Source organism: Carcharhinus amblyrhynchos, chromosome 7, assembly GCF_965287045.1.
Source record: "Carcharhinus amblyrhynchos chromosome 7, sCarAmb.v2.hapA, whole genome shotgun sequence".
Taxonomy (NCBI): Eukaryota; Metazoa; Chordata; class Chondrichthyes; order Carcharhiniformes; family Carcharhinidae; genus Carcharhinus; species Carcharhinus amblyrhynchos.
The window spans coordinates 27,583,304-27,598,768 of record NC_137330.1 but is presented as its reverse complement, the minus strand read 5'-3'; the positions used below and the strand labels follow the sequence as shown (position 1 = coordinate 27,598,768).

General features: G+C 41.3%; 1 protein-coding gene across 5 annotated transcripts in view; it reads left to right on the top strand.

Annotated features, from left to right (window-relative positions):
- dlgap2a (discs, large (Drosophila) homolog-associated protein 2a) overlaps positions 1-15,465 on the top strand; it is an 874,451-nt gene that overhangs the window by 407,820 nt on the left and 451,166 nt on the right. The window lies entirely within an intron of this gene.

The following is a 15,465-nucleotide window of genomic DNA, read 5'->3' as shown; positions in this document are numbered from 1 at the left end:
TTGGAATATAATCAGAGCATTTGAAATCATATTAATCATTACACCTTAATAATATCAATAGCAGTCAGTGTGTTAATTTATTTCATTTTGATGCAAATGGCGAACAGAAAAGTTGTTGGGTATTACAAAGTTTATGCTTTTATTTTTGTTTGGACTTCAGTAATGAAAATCACTATTTTCAAATATCAATATCTATAGTTTTGGTTCAAACTGCATCAATATGATGTGTGTGTGTGTGTGTACCTGTTGTAGAGGATGTTTTTGTACAGCTAGAGTATGGGGTCTCTTGACTTTAAGACATTTGCTATTTAAACTCAAGGGGGTAGAGTCATGATATACCCCAATTACTAGTCATTTATTCTGTTCAGAACACAACTCTTTTATTTCCTCTGTGTTTTATGGATTGGAAGACATTAGCATAATATGCTCATTTCACAAATTATAGACATAGTGTAAATCATACTGACAGCTGGCAGTGGGGTATAGTATTGACAAAATCTAAGTCTTTCTGTATGGTTGTAGATGGAAACTTGATTGCATTTCCTGTCTGTTCCCTTAGGCTGATCCTGATAGCTGCATGCATCTTTCAAAGTCTTTTTGATCATGAGGTTTTTTTTATGTCTGCTCAATTTTCGAGATTGCCTACATCAGGTTGTCTTCTTCCCTCTTTCTATTCCTTGCTAAAACTCTGACTCATTTTTCAACACCTGCAGGCTTATTTTCTCTGACTCTGAACTTTCCACCTGCATCCAACTCATCCAGAGCTCCACCATCCATATTATCCCTTTCTGAGTCTCACTCACCTATCATGTCTGATCTCTCACCATGTTCCACTGCTTCTCTTATGTATTACAAATTGCAGATCCTCATTTACCATTTTTTGTTACATTTTTGGAGATTGTTTAACTTGATGCAGTGAAGTGTTCAGGTGCTGGAGTGATGGAATTGAGTGTCACCAATGTACACCTGAAATCTGATCCCATGTCCTGGGTTGACATTGTCGTGGGGCAGCACAAAGATGTGGAAGGAGGGGGAGACGGTCAGAGATAGATCCCTGAGAACTCGGGGGATAATGTTGCAATGGCAGGAAGAGAACCATTCCTGGAGATGGTCTGATTATGATTAGATAAGTAACAGTGGGAAATAAGCAAGGGTAGTCCCACTAAGCTGAACAAGAGAAACAGAGTATTGAAGAAGCATGATTTGATTGTGCAGAGAGGTCAAGGAGGGGTGATACACTCTGATTACCTGCTTTGTTCCCTAGCCATTGACTCTGCATCCTCCCTGTCTGTGGCTGGACCAAACTGTTCGAAACTTTGTCATCCTTTTGACCCAATGTTAATGAGGTTATGTCAATGTAAGTTGCTGTTGTAGTGTTGGGTGTGCTTTGTTTGTTAAAGGAATTGAGCACAATGACAACAAGTCCATGAAGGAAGGCCACAGCAGAAAGGGAGCCATTTGCAATGTCAGTGATCAAGAGAGCCAGGAGGTGAAATTCAGTCATTCAGAGTTTAGTGGGATTTTCTTGATTTTCAGAAGGCGTTTGATAAGGTGCCGCACAAAAGGTTGTTACAGAAGGTTAGGGGGCATGGAGTTGGGGGTAAGGTGTTAGCGTGGATAGGGGATTGGCTGTCAAATAGGAGGCAGAGAGTGGGTGTCAATGGGTGCTATTCGGATTGGCGGTTGGTGACTAGTGGAGTGCCCCAGGGGTCGGTGCTGGGGCCTCAGCTATTTACCATTTATATAGATTATCTGGAGGAGGGAGCCGAGTGTAAGATGTCGAAGTTTGCTGATGACACAAAGATAAGTGGAACAGCAAATTGTGCGGAGGGTGTAGAAAGTCTGCAGAGGGATCTAGATAGGCTGAGCGAGTGGGCGAGGACCTGGCAGATGGAGTACAATGTTAGCAAGTGTGAGGTTATCCACTTTGGTAGGAATAATAGTAGGAAAGACTACTACTTACAGGGCGAAAAGCTGCAGCATGCTACGGTGCAGAGGGACCTCGGGGTCCTTGTGCATGAGTCGCAAAAACCCAGCCTACAGGTGCAGCAGGTGGTCAGGAAGGCAAATGGGATGCTGGCCTTCATAGCGAGGGGGATTGAATATAAAAGTAGGGAGGTCTTGCTGCAACTGTACAGGGCACTGGTGAGGCCGCAGCTGGAGTACTGTGTGCAGTTTTGGTCGCCGCACTTGCGCAAGGATATTTTGGCCTTGGGATCTTACTGAGACGTATAAGATGATGAAAGGGATGGATAGGGTAGAGGTGGAGAGGTTCTTTCCGCTCAGAAAGGACAGCAGGACTAGAGGGCACAGCCTCAAGATAAGGGGGGTGCAGTTTAGAACAGAGTTGAGGAGGAACTTCTTCACTCAAAGGGTGGTGAATCTCTGGAATTCTCTGCTCGTTGAAGTGGTGGAGGCTACTTCGCTAAATATATTTAAGACGCGGGTAGATAGGTTTTTGGTAGGCAAGGGGATTTATGGTTATGGGGAGAAAGCGGGAAAGTGGAACTGAGCCACTTCAGATCAGCCATGGTCTTATTGAATGGCGGGGCAGGCTCGAAGGGCTAGATGGCCTACTCCTGCTCCTATTTCTTATGTTCTTAATTGGGGTTAAGGCAGTAAGTAGTGGGTTTCCTGAGCAAGGAGAAATGGAAGATCAGCTGAAAAAAAATACGTGTTCAGGGTTCGGACAAGGGCAATCTGTGGAGGAGCCTAACAGTCTGACTGTCCTAACAGTCAGAGGGAAGAAGTAGCAGAGTGAACTGATGGAACGGTCTGAATCACAGCGGCAAAAATGTCTGAGAGTTTCTTACACTTGTCGGATGTAACAGTGTGGAGACAAAAGAGAGCACTTCAGGAGTCAGTTGGTGATGGACAATAAAATAATATTTTATGGAGATAGTGTGAGTCGTTTTCTGTGGATGAATCAGATTTTTAATTCCACATGTGCTGTAACTGAAATGAAGCAGTTAATACCACTGCATATTGGAAATGAAAGTTTTATTTTTGTCATACTCTTTATGGTCTTGCTCATTAAATATCCCTAACCTTTCCTTAATGTTATGTCTCGGCTCACTGCCTGGGAGTTATCTAGCAGAGCAAATCGCCTGTCCCCTATGGAACATGTTGAATTTTGGAAGTCAGATTAGTTGCAGAGTGGGCAGGTGATCTTCTCTGCCTGATTATTACCCATGTACTGAAAACAGAAATGTTTGGTCGTGTTTGTTGCCGTTTGTAGCTGCCGTGGCAGAACGACTGCAGAGCAGATTTTTCATGGCTGCTTCAGTCAAGACTTAATTGCCTGTGAGTTTTCCCCATTTCTTTACATAAGTCTGAGGCAAAAATGAAAGAAGGCACCACAACTGCTGCAAATAAATAAAAAATTCTGGAAGTACAGAACAGGTCAAAGATAGATTTATGTTTTTGTACATGACCTGATGGCAAAGTTCTGATGAAAAGTCATATCTGTAATGGTGACTTTATCTTCTCTGTCTGCTGGTGGGTGACCTGTTGAACACATCACATTGTTACTGACGCCTTGCGTTATTCCTCCAACAGTGATACAACACAGTTTTTGTTTTGTCTTTTAGAAATCATTCTCTTTCTGACGTGCCCTTTGCTTTTTTTTTGCTAGTGGAAATGAGTGAAGATTTCAGGTTTTTGACATAAAGCAAGGGGTATTGCTATAGACCACTCCTCTACTGTTGGTACTGCTGCATATTGGTATGCTTTTATCATTTTCAACAGACCAGTTGAATGAAGTGCCCTCATGTGACACATCAACAAGTTGAAATCTGTCCTGTTCCTTCTGTGCAGCAAAAACATTTTTGTCTCTAAGCGGTGTTTGCTGAGTCAACTGAAAAAGAAACTGAACCATTCAATAAACAGGAAAACCTGTGTTCATCACATCAAGACCTTGTTCCAACTGATTACCTTGGAATACATCCTGCCTCCGCAGGAATGTGTTCAGCATTATTTAGAGAACACACTTTTGGATATTATGCTCGCTGTGAGACCTGCACCCGATTCAGGGTACATTTTAGCTGACATGCAGTAGCACACTTACATAAACCATCATGAGCTAAGAGTGGCTTTTGATTTAATTGGTGCCATAATGCGTGTGGTTTGGTTGTGTGCAGTGTGTTGTTAATTATTGGTATATTCTCCAGAATTGTGCCCCCGGGGCATTTTGCCTCGAGAGAGACTTTTTCCAGGATCCCTCTTGGGACGGTATTTCTACAGTAGCAAATATTAAACTCTGTCCCTACCTCTGCAGATCTACCATCCCTGAGAATTACACATCTCTCCATCTCCAGCTCCTCTCTATCCTCCTCTTTGTTCTGTGATTGGCTGCACCTTCAGCCATCCTGGTTTTAAGCTCTGAATTTCTCCCAAAAACTGCTCTTCCTCTGCTCCTCTCTTTATTCCTTTAAAAACATTCATAAATCTCATCTCTGGCACAACTTCTAGTTACCCGTCTGAATATTGCCTCTTTCCACTCAATACCCACATTGGTCGTCTTCTGTTTCTTGTGAACACTTTGGGGCACTTCCCCACATTAAAGGCACTGGATAATCAAAATTGTGCACACTGGCAGCCCAATGCATTTCAATGTCTACCAAAGTATGAGAGAGTCTGAAGTTCAAATGTAAGGTGCTTTGGAGAGAGGGTAGATTGGCGTGCCAGCATTCAGGTTTGGAAAAAGGTATGGAGAGGGGATGAATGTAGAAGTTGTTCAAGGGAGAAAATACCACAGCTCACAATGCTGAAGATTATCTATTGGAAATAAGGAGTGGAGAGCTAACTAAAGATCCAGCAGAGAATAAACGAAGAGTCCAATGAAAGTACATATGATCCTCTCATGCCAGTACCTCTGAAATACAAACAGGTAAGTAAATAGCAGGAGTGAAACCCAAAAATTAAAAAAAAGCAATGAAACACAGAAGACGGAGAAGGATTAAAGATACCTCGATGGAACCAGTGCAGAGCAGAGAGCCAGTCTAAAGAACAGGTGTTGGGGAGTGAAGAGTATATAAGGTTAAGAGTGGTACTCGCTGGAAAAATCACAGCAACCCAGTCCAATGAGGAATGATGACGGAGTTCTGAAGGTTGAGTGCAGTTCAGCTGTCATTGAAAGCAAGTGAACAGGAGTAAACGCCATTCAGCAATAAGAGGGCAGGCTCCAGACCATGGTGGGAGCCAGTTCAGTAAAGAGTGTGAAATGTATGTCAGCGGATAACCAAGGATTCAGTTATTAAGGAGAGGAATGTGGTAGGAAACTGCCAATTCTATCTTCCCAAAGGAGTGTTGTTAGAGTCAAAGATTATTAGAAGTGGTTGTGAATACAAAACAAAATTGTTAAACTTCAAATGGGCTTTCCCTATAATTTTTTGTGTTCTCAATTTTCTCTTTTCCCAAAAGTGATTTCGCCTTATACTATTGTTTTCCTCCATTAGTCCATTTTGTCGATGTGAACCTTAACAGGCTATTTAACTGTGCAAGCATCACAGTCTGATTCAGTTATCAACCTAAACGGTGCTTTGGTGGGCTGAAGTTGATTTGCAGAGAGGGTACATTGGAGTGCCAGTGCCCGAGAAAGATGTGGAGAGGGGAAGAATCCCAAAGCCATTCAAGGGAGGAAGTGTCACAGTGCACATTGCTGAAGATTTCCAGTGTTTCCAGCAGTGAGTGTTGGACTGTGATCAAAAACAGCACTGTTGTATCAGCACACTTTTTAAAATTCATTCATGAGAAATGGATGTGTGGCTGACTCACCAGCATTTATTGGCCATAATTAGTTGCCCTTGAAACTGAGTGGCTTGCTAGAGGGCAGCTGAGAGCCAACCACATTGCTGTGTCTCTGGAGTCATATGGAGGCCAGATCAGGTAAGGGCAGCAGATTTCCTTCTCTAAAAGACATTAGTAAACCAGATGGGTTTTTCCAACAATTTGGCAATGGGTTCATGGTCTTCAGTAGATTCTTAATTCAAGATTTTTTTAATCAAATTCAAATTCCGCCATCTGCTATAGCAGCATTCGAACGAGGGTCTCCAGAACTTTAGCTGAGTTTCTGGGTTAATTGTCCAGTGATAATATAAGAACATAAGAACATAAGAAATAGGAGCAGGAGTAGGCCATCTGGCCCCTCGAGCCTGCCCCGCCATTCAATAAGATCATGGCTGATCTGAAGTGGCTCAGTTCCACTTTCCCGCCCTCTCCCCATAACCCTTAATCCCCTCTCTTATCAAAAACCCATCAACCCGCGTCTTAAAAATATCTAGCGAGGCAGTCTCCACCACCTCAACGGGCAGAGAATTCCAGAGATTCACCACCCTTTGAGTGAAGAAGTTCTTCCTCAACTCCGTTCTAAACCGCCCCCCCTTTATCTTGAGGCTGTGCCCCCTAGTCCTACTGTCCTTTCTGAGCAGGAAGAGTCTCTCCACCTCTATCCTATCCATCCCATTCATCATCTTATACGTCTCAATGAGATCTCCCCTCATTCTTCTAAACTCTAACGAGTACAAGCCTAGTTTATTCAGCCTCTCCTCATAGCTCAACCCCCTCAACTCCGGCATCAGCCTAGTAAACCTCCTCTGCACTCCCTCCAAGGCCAAAATATCCTTGCATAAGTACGGCGCCCAAAACTGCACACAGTACTCCAGCTGCGGCCTCACCAATGCCCTATACAGCCACAGCAAGACCTCCCTACTTTTATATTCAATCCCCCTTGCTATGAAGGCCAGCATCCCATTCGCCTTCCTGACCACTTGCTGCACCTGCAAGCTGGGTTTTTGCGACTCATGCACAAGGACCCCGAGGTCCCTCTGCACCGTCGCCTGCTGCAGTTTTTCTCCACGTAAGTAATAATCCTTCCTACCATTATTCCTACCAAAGTGGACCACCTCACACTTGCCAACATTAAATTCCATTTGCCAGTTCCTGGCCCATTCGCCCAGCCTATCTAGATCCTTCTGCAGACTCTCCACACCCTCCGCGCAATTTGCCATTTCACCAATCTTGGTGTCATCAGCAAATTTCGACACCATACACTCGGTTCCCTCCTCCAGATCATCTATATAAATGGTAAATAGCTGAGGCCCCAGCACCGACCCCTGAGGCACTCCACTAGTCACCAACCGCCAATCCGAATAGCACCCATTGACCCCCACTCTCTGCCTCCTATTTGACAACCAGTCCTCTATCCACGCTAACACCCTACCCCCAACTCCATGTCCCCTGACCTTCTGCAATAACCTCTTGTGAGGTACCTTGTCAAACGCCTTCTGAAAATCAAGAAAGACCACATCCACCGGCTCTCCTCTATCCACCGCCCTAGACACATCCTCATAGAACTCCAGTAAATTTGTCAGACACGACTTCCCCTTAACGAAACCGTGCTGCGTCTGCTCTATCAAGCAATTCCCCTCAAGATGCCTCACTATTTCCTCCTTAATGACGGATTCTAACATTTTACCTACAACAGACGTTAAACTAACTGGCCTATAATTCCCTGCCTTTTGCCTGGCACCCTTCTTAAACAACGGCGTAACATTAGCCGCTTTCCAATCTTCCGGCACTTCCCCGGAATCCAGCGGCGTCTGGAAAATAACCACCAAGGCATCCACTATCACCTCCGCCATTTCTGTCAGAACCCTCGGATGCATTCTGTCCTGTCCTGGGGACTTGTCCACAATCAGCCCCTCCGGTCTGTCGAGCACCGCCTCTCTAGTAACAGTAATGTCATTGAGACCCTCCAGTCCTACCACCTTTCCATCTCTAACACCCGGCAAATTATTCACATCCTCCTCCGTGAAGACCGAAAGAAAAAAGTTATTCAAGACCTCAGCCATTTCCCCATCCCCTACCACTAAGTCCCCCTTCTCATCCTCTAAGGGTCCAATGTTCACCCTAGCCAGCCTCTTCCTTTTTATATACTTATAAAAACTCTTGCTATCCTTTTTTATATTAAGCGCTAGCCCAGCTTCATAGTTTCTCCTACCCTTCTTTATCAATTTCTTTGTCAATCTTTGTTGACATTTAAACCTCTCCCAATCCTCTTCTCGCCCACTACTCTTAGCTACTCTAAACGCCTCCGCTTTTAATTTAACACTTTCCTTCACCTCCTTCGTTATCCACGGCTTATTACCTCTCCTCCTATGGTCCTTTTTGACCGTCGGAATAAATTTCTGCTGAGCACCAAGAAAGATCTCCTTAAAAATCCTCCACTGCTCCTCAGCAGACCTACCTTCCAACGCGCTCCCCCAGTCCACATTCGCCAATTCCTCTCTCATCTTACCGTACTCCCCTCTGTTCAAACAAAGGACACGTCGCTTCCTTATGAGAGCAGTCACATCAGGAATTGAAACTGGGACTTTGATGGTCTGTGTGATTCAGTTACTCATTGCTTTATGCACCTGAGCAATTGAGGGAGCTAATAATTAGGCGTGATTTACAATCTTATACAATGCTTATAAATAATGTTACTGTTGTGATAGGTCCAGCATGTTTGCTGACTCAGAAATGGTTCCTTCAAGCTGGTAACATCATCACAGCGCCAGCTGCAGAAGGACTCCCCACTGATTTCCATCAGAAACAAAATTCCAGAATTATTCCCCAATTAGATTTTGGGGCTGATCTTTGTTATATATTCCCATGTGGTTTTGTGAAAGTAATTATATACAGAAGTTACATCTTCTGTTCTGCAGTGATAGTGACTTTTCTTTCTCAAAAATATACTGTATTCATAAATCTGTGAGAACTTTACAATCATTTCAAAATGACCATCACACAAAAAGCAATAATATTCAGGTTCTTTACAAGTAACATTCTGAGATGTTTCAGTACAGTCAAGGAAATGTTTCAGACATTTTACAATAGTCTTACAAAATAGTGCATGGGTATTTAAAGGTTATCGATATGTTGCACTCTGAGGTGTTTCAATACAACTGAGATGTATGTAATACTCACTGTATGCATGCAGTGAGTCATTTGGCCCGAAGATTTGGCTCCTCTTGGTTCACTGTAGTTGAAAAGTCTTAGACAGCGAACTTCCCTACTGCACCTCTGTGGCAGCTACCCCAAGATTTAGTGCATCTCTCAGTACACAGTAATGGTGATCTATAATTGACGATGACGAAAGTTAAATAAAGCACAACTAAAAAGATTTGATCAGTGCGATTGAATATCATTACTCCGCTTCCTGCTGCAAGTGGGGAGAAAATATAAGGAACTAACAAAAAAACCCAGCCTGTTTCCGTAAAGACCATTGGCAGCTCCTTCCTGTCACGATTACCAGCTCATATCTCCCTAATTGAGATTAAATGAAGTCTCTAGACATTTATTTTTGAATGCTTTAAACAAGTCCACATTCACTGTGTGTGGTGGCAGTTAATTTCATCTGTTAGTAACAGTGTGTGAAGAATTTGTCCCTGGGGTTATTGCCCTGCAGGATTAGTATCTTCAACAGACAAGTGCAAAAATCTGGAGGGACAAAACAGACAGCAAGAAGTAAATATTAGCCAAGTAAATCAAGAGCTAAAGGGAATCAAAGACTCTAAAGGGCCAGCACTGGGAAACTAATTAATCAAACTTTCTGAAGAGCCAACACTGTAGAATTGAGGTAATTTAGAATAAAGCAACAGGACACATTATAAATATTGGGAGGAAAAAATTGTTTTTCCTTCCCACACAAAGGAACATAGGTGTTTCCAACCTCATGAAACAAAATATTCTCCTCTGAGTTAATTGCACCTATACTGACCTCCAGCACACCAAAGAGCAGTGAGAATAGGTACAAAATCAAATTGTTAATCTTAATTCAAATTGGAAGCTATCCAGTATTGCTCAGACACAGTTCAACCGTGGCATTGAGATAAATGAGATTATCTTGTACCGCAACTAAAATGCTTCCATGATTAGACAGGAAGAATCCTGACACATTATACAAATCAGTGGAAAAACATGGCAAAAGTAGTATACGGTGACGAGGCAAAAGAATATGTAATTAATTTTTGATGAATTGTTTCAGCTAATCATACTTAATGAAAAATGTCATCAGTGCAAACAGCTGTCTAGCATGTTGTAGTCACTATTCATCTCAAAGCAATTCCTGCAATATTTTGACATCAGATTTGCAGCACAAGAAGTATTTGATTATTCAGTTATTGTTCAATAGCAAGGCATGAAATTAAGCAGTGGTCTCTTGATCTGTAACTGGTTTCCACTGACAGATCAGTTGATATTTGCTGCTGATCCAAATAGGGCTTGAAATTAAGGGGAGCAGGAGCTATAATTACTCGGCTCAAACAATAGCTGCAGTAAAAGTAAAGCTCTCTTTTGGACAGCTATGGAACTCATGCTAAAGCCTCACTCTAGAATGCAGATTTTTTTGCCAGAGTTTCCCAGTGCTATCTGTCACCTCTGTCTTTGCTGAGGAATCTGCGAGCCAAGCCTTTATTGTTCGAGCAAAAGAGTGTGAGGCTGTCATGAATGTGAACAATGTTTTAATTTGCCTTCAGGTTTATGTCGAGGAAAGAATTACAAATCAGTAAATGTCAAAACTCATCCTGGGAGAGTGATTTATCCACCTATATCAACATTTAAATCAATATAAACTGATTTTTAACCATGAGTAATCAGTTTTCCAGTGACTAATTTCATAGGATTTAATGTTTGTGTTGAGGGAAAACCATTTACTTCTCATATTTCAGCCTGTGTGTGTGAAAACATTGTAAACTTAGTTTAGATGCCTAAGTCTCTGATTTTTGGTTGCTGTCTTTTCTGGTCCCCTCTCTTCCCCTCCATCCCCAGTGGCATTTTTCTGGTGGAAAAGATGACTTCCGATTGGCTGTCAACAGGATTATCCGGACCCACCGATACCTGTGATGTTTTGCATGGTGTGTCCATCCTGCCGCCGGAGAACCTGTCATGGCAGTCGCCACTGGTGGGACCGGAAGATCCCACTGGTGGGACTGGATGACCCTGCCCAACAAGAAGGACTGAAAAACCCTAACTCCAGAGTTTTTTTTATTGGACCAGCTCAATTTGAAAACAATTGCAATGATATCTGCAAAATTTGTTGTTGCAAATATATATGTAAATTAGAACACAAGAATTGTGCAAAACTACAGAATGCCACAATGAACTGCACATACATGTTGGCTCAATTTTTTTTAGTCTCATGATAGAGAAAAGCCCCAAATGCTGAAGAAAATGTGATGTATAAAAGCCTTCAAAAACTTGCATCTTATTATTACAATGTAAAGTGCAGTTAATATTACAATTTGATTGACCTACTTAAGCAAAAGTCTTTGATGTGATCACTTTGATCATCTTCTCCCAATCCTTGTTGAGAGAGGAAAGTCTAATAGAGTTATTTCCACTGTTTTGTTGCGACTTGATTTCATCCTCAAAGGTTTAATGTGTCATGAGGCTGGTAAAACTAGACCACAATTAAGCTGTTTTAATAAGAACTGTAATGTAACTCTTTTGGTTGAGAATGAATACAAAGATCAAAGGAACCTCTTGAGAACGAGCAGTTTTAATCCACTTCATTTGTCCTCGGGCAATATCATGGATGTGTTGGTGAGTGCTATTTGCATATTCGGCCAAAGCTCAAATGTGGAAAAGTGCATGAGTTTAAATGAGGGTCGCATTAAAACCAGTGGCTGTACATCAACTCCACCCTGTTAACTTTCACATTTAACTCCAGCACAATAAGTTGTCTTGCCCCTTTGCAGAGGGCATTTTTAATTTCCATATTCTAATTGTTCATTTTGAGTGATGTTAATGTATTGTTCTCACTGTGATGGCGGGTCCACGAGTTTTCTTGATCTGTTGAAACCCACCTGTGAAAGCAAAGCAGGTAAACAGGGGTAATTGAGGGGCCTGAAGTAAACTTGGGTAGCTGTGCCAATAAATATTCAGTACCAGCTGTTTTCTTGTCTGTTAGTGGGGAAGTTTCTGTTCATAGTACTTTTACTGAAGGTTATTTCGTGCAGTTTTAAAGGTTGTTTTCGACACTTTGGAAGTTTGCTCTATCGCATCAGGGTGGATACACTTTATGCTCCTTGGATTGGAACTCAGTCAAGGACTAAGCTGATCTGCAGATCCCAGACAAACCTAAAGCTGCACATCAGAGGGTATGGTGGAAATTTAATGCAGGAACATATGAATATTTGCATGTGGGAAGGAAAAATAGGCAATATAAACATTTGAAAACTGGGAAATGAAGCAATTTAAACCCATCTGGTGTATCAGAACCATCCTCATTGACCCTATCCTTTGGTGAGTAGACACACATGAAATGCATGTTTTGCAAGTGTTTATATTGACCAAAATGTGTGATTCAAAAATAAACTCCTGTAAATTGTTGATTACTTTAGTAGCTTTAGTAATTTGCATTAAAAGTAGATTATTGACAAGTGTTATGGTTTCTTAGTCTTTGTTTGCCTTTGTTCTGGAAAAATGGTGGTTTGTGCTGAGGTTCACCTAACCTGTGGTAGTGTTTAGCAGGCATCTCCATAAGAAATACACATTGAGATGGACAGAGATCCAAATATACCGTTGCAGAAGGATCACAGAATAACAGTTATATCTTGTCATTTATTCTATCCATAACCCTTCTGAAATTGGACAGCTTTTTTCTTGGATGACAGCAAATGTTCTGCTTGTGAGAGAAGATCTTTTACATGAGATGAACATGTGCAGAATTTAATGACAGTTGAAAACCATTTTTAATGATAATTGAGTGATTTGTTAATGTTCTGGAATCAGCTGCTGGAGAGTTTGGTGGAAGCAGATTCAACAGCATGTTTCAAAAAGGGAATTGGATAAACGCTTGAAGGGAAAATATTGCAGACTAAAATATTGCAGAATATGAGGAATGAGCAGGGAGTGGAGTTACTTTCAGGGAGTCGATTGGTGTTAAAATAAATAATGATAGAAAGAGTCCTAGGGGCTTTGGGTAGACATAACTCGTAGTATGTGCAACTATTGCAGAGCAGTAACAAGCAAAACTAAGACAATATTGAACTATGTTATCACAACAACGTTTATGAAGCAAAGAACATTGATCAAACTGTACAGTGTCTGGTCAGATTCTACCTTGTGTCTGCTTTTGTTGCCAAGAAAAAAAAGAGATATTCAAGCACTGGAGGCAATGCAGAGGAAGTGTTGGTTTGAGAATTCCATGAACTTGATCTAGCAAGAATGAAGGATCAGCAGCGTATGTTTAAGTTATGACAGTATGTGATTAGGTTGAGAACTTGAACATAATGATGTGACAGTAAGCTTGGTGATTTGCTGCAGTGCCATCTGTAGATTCTGGCCTCTTGCACAACTTGATTTCAATCTGTTCACCATTGGCAGCTGTGCCTTCAGTTGCCTGCATCCTACGAAACCAGCTCCCTTAACCTTTCTCTTCATTTTAAATGCCCCTTAAACCCAACAGTTTTGACCAAACCTTTGGTTTCCACTATCTCTTCATATGACAATCGTTTTTTATTGTGATGATAGTTCCCGTGAAGCGCCCAGAGATGTTTTTCTAGTTATAATCCGAATCAGGACTGCCATCATTTGAAAATAAATCTAAATACCTCATTTTAGTCAATAGGACTATGCCATAAGATTCTTTTTTTCTTTTCAAAACAAATTTATTATATATAAAAGAATTAAACAAAGCTAACATTTAATCATAACTCTGTTTTGCTCTGTTCTTCCTCAAATAATTATCTTAGAAGGCATACAATCTTAAAGCTATTTGCTTCTATAGTGACCACCCACAAGTATGGCATTGTCCTCTGGAGAATTCCCCTCAGCTGCAGTTATTCTCAGAGATAAAACATTCATTTACCATCTCGTAACTACGGATGTGTCAGGTCCCTCATGCACGTTACTGTAATATTTCTGAGCTAATTCAACTGGTTACTTTATTTTGCAATAAGACATTGAGGCTCTCTCTGTCTACAAGCTAGGCAATCTTCCAGTTTATGATCTCTCTCAAGATTCAAAACTGAGATGAAACCTCATTTGTATTCCACACAATCAGTGACAAAATTAGCATTTTATTCTGGTTACTTTTGCTCTGGTTTACATTTCCTTTGGCTATCTTGTCTCAGTGAGCTGCAAACCACATGATGCCCAAACTAAAAACGCTCTTGCATTCTACAGAGCTGGCATGTAGTCTCATGTAGTGCTTCCCTGAAAGGCATTAATGAACTAGTGTGGCACTATTAGCAATCAGCTGGAAAATTCCATTTGGTACTGAAGAGAGGCTTTCATAGGCATCTTAATGGCCTCAATTAGCTACTCGCTAGTTGTGGGCAGGTAGTCCTCTTGTCCCCAAAACCACCAATCGTAAAAATGGCCTGGAGGTGAGGGCATTTTGGCAAATTGGCACAATGGCTGTCAGCTGGTAACTCTAAACCCTCCAGCCTCCATTCTGGCCTCCAAAGTCTTGGCATCTGTGTCTTCGTCTCCCAGAATAGTTGGTTTTCACCACACGTTAAATCAATATTTCTGAGGGTGAATATATATGAAGGCTGTCTCAATTTTAATGAATCCTTTTAGAACATGCAATGATTACCTAATTAATCTACTTGCATTGTGTGTGAAACATTATGTATATAAAGTTGCATTATCATTAAATAACTAGTTATTTAACTTGGTAATTGATAGGTTTTGTGTTATCTGCACATTGAACCAGTTTGTGATGCTCGTTTATTTCAGTAATAAAAAGATTTGACGATAATAAAAAAGATTGAAAAGTTATTTTGGAATAAAATGCTAATTTTGGGGCCTGAGTGCCTCTATTGCTTTCACAATGGCTTGGCGATTCTCTTCTCCCCATTCCCCCATTGTCCTGATTTAATTTTATTGAATCAACTCTCAAGTGTAATGTAAGAAAAGTGTGAAGTGGTAAATTCAGTTTCTTTGGATGGAATTTAATGGCCTTTCTTGCTAATGGGATCTTCCATTCCCACAGAGGTCACTTGGAATTTGGACAGCTCACCTCATTTTACAGCCTGTCCCTGCCACCTCTAAAATTTTGTCTTTTCTCTGATGTTGGGTGCTTTTGTTGGCTTGCCTATAAAGAAAATCTCAATCCAACCAATTGTTTGTGTTTCAAATGGAAGGTAGCTCCCGTTTTGCTAGGGTATCCCATTATCTCCATTTATTCATTTTCTTGCCTTGCACTATGTAATTTGATCAAATTACTTGGATATAATTCATTTCCTTCCTGTTAATTATTGCAGTCAGATAAGACAGCTTTCAAGATTTTGGTGATAGTTAAGTGTTGTGAATGCCACAGTGCAATTTCTTCCAGCAGGCCAAAATTGAGTGGTGGAAGCTGTATTGATTGTCCTCTCGATGCAGAGAAGCAGCAATCTATTTTCAGTAGTGCAAGAGGGGAAACAAGTGGAGAGAAACGATAAGGAAAATGAAGTACCAAATGAAAGTAGGCCC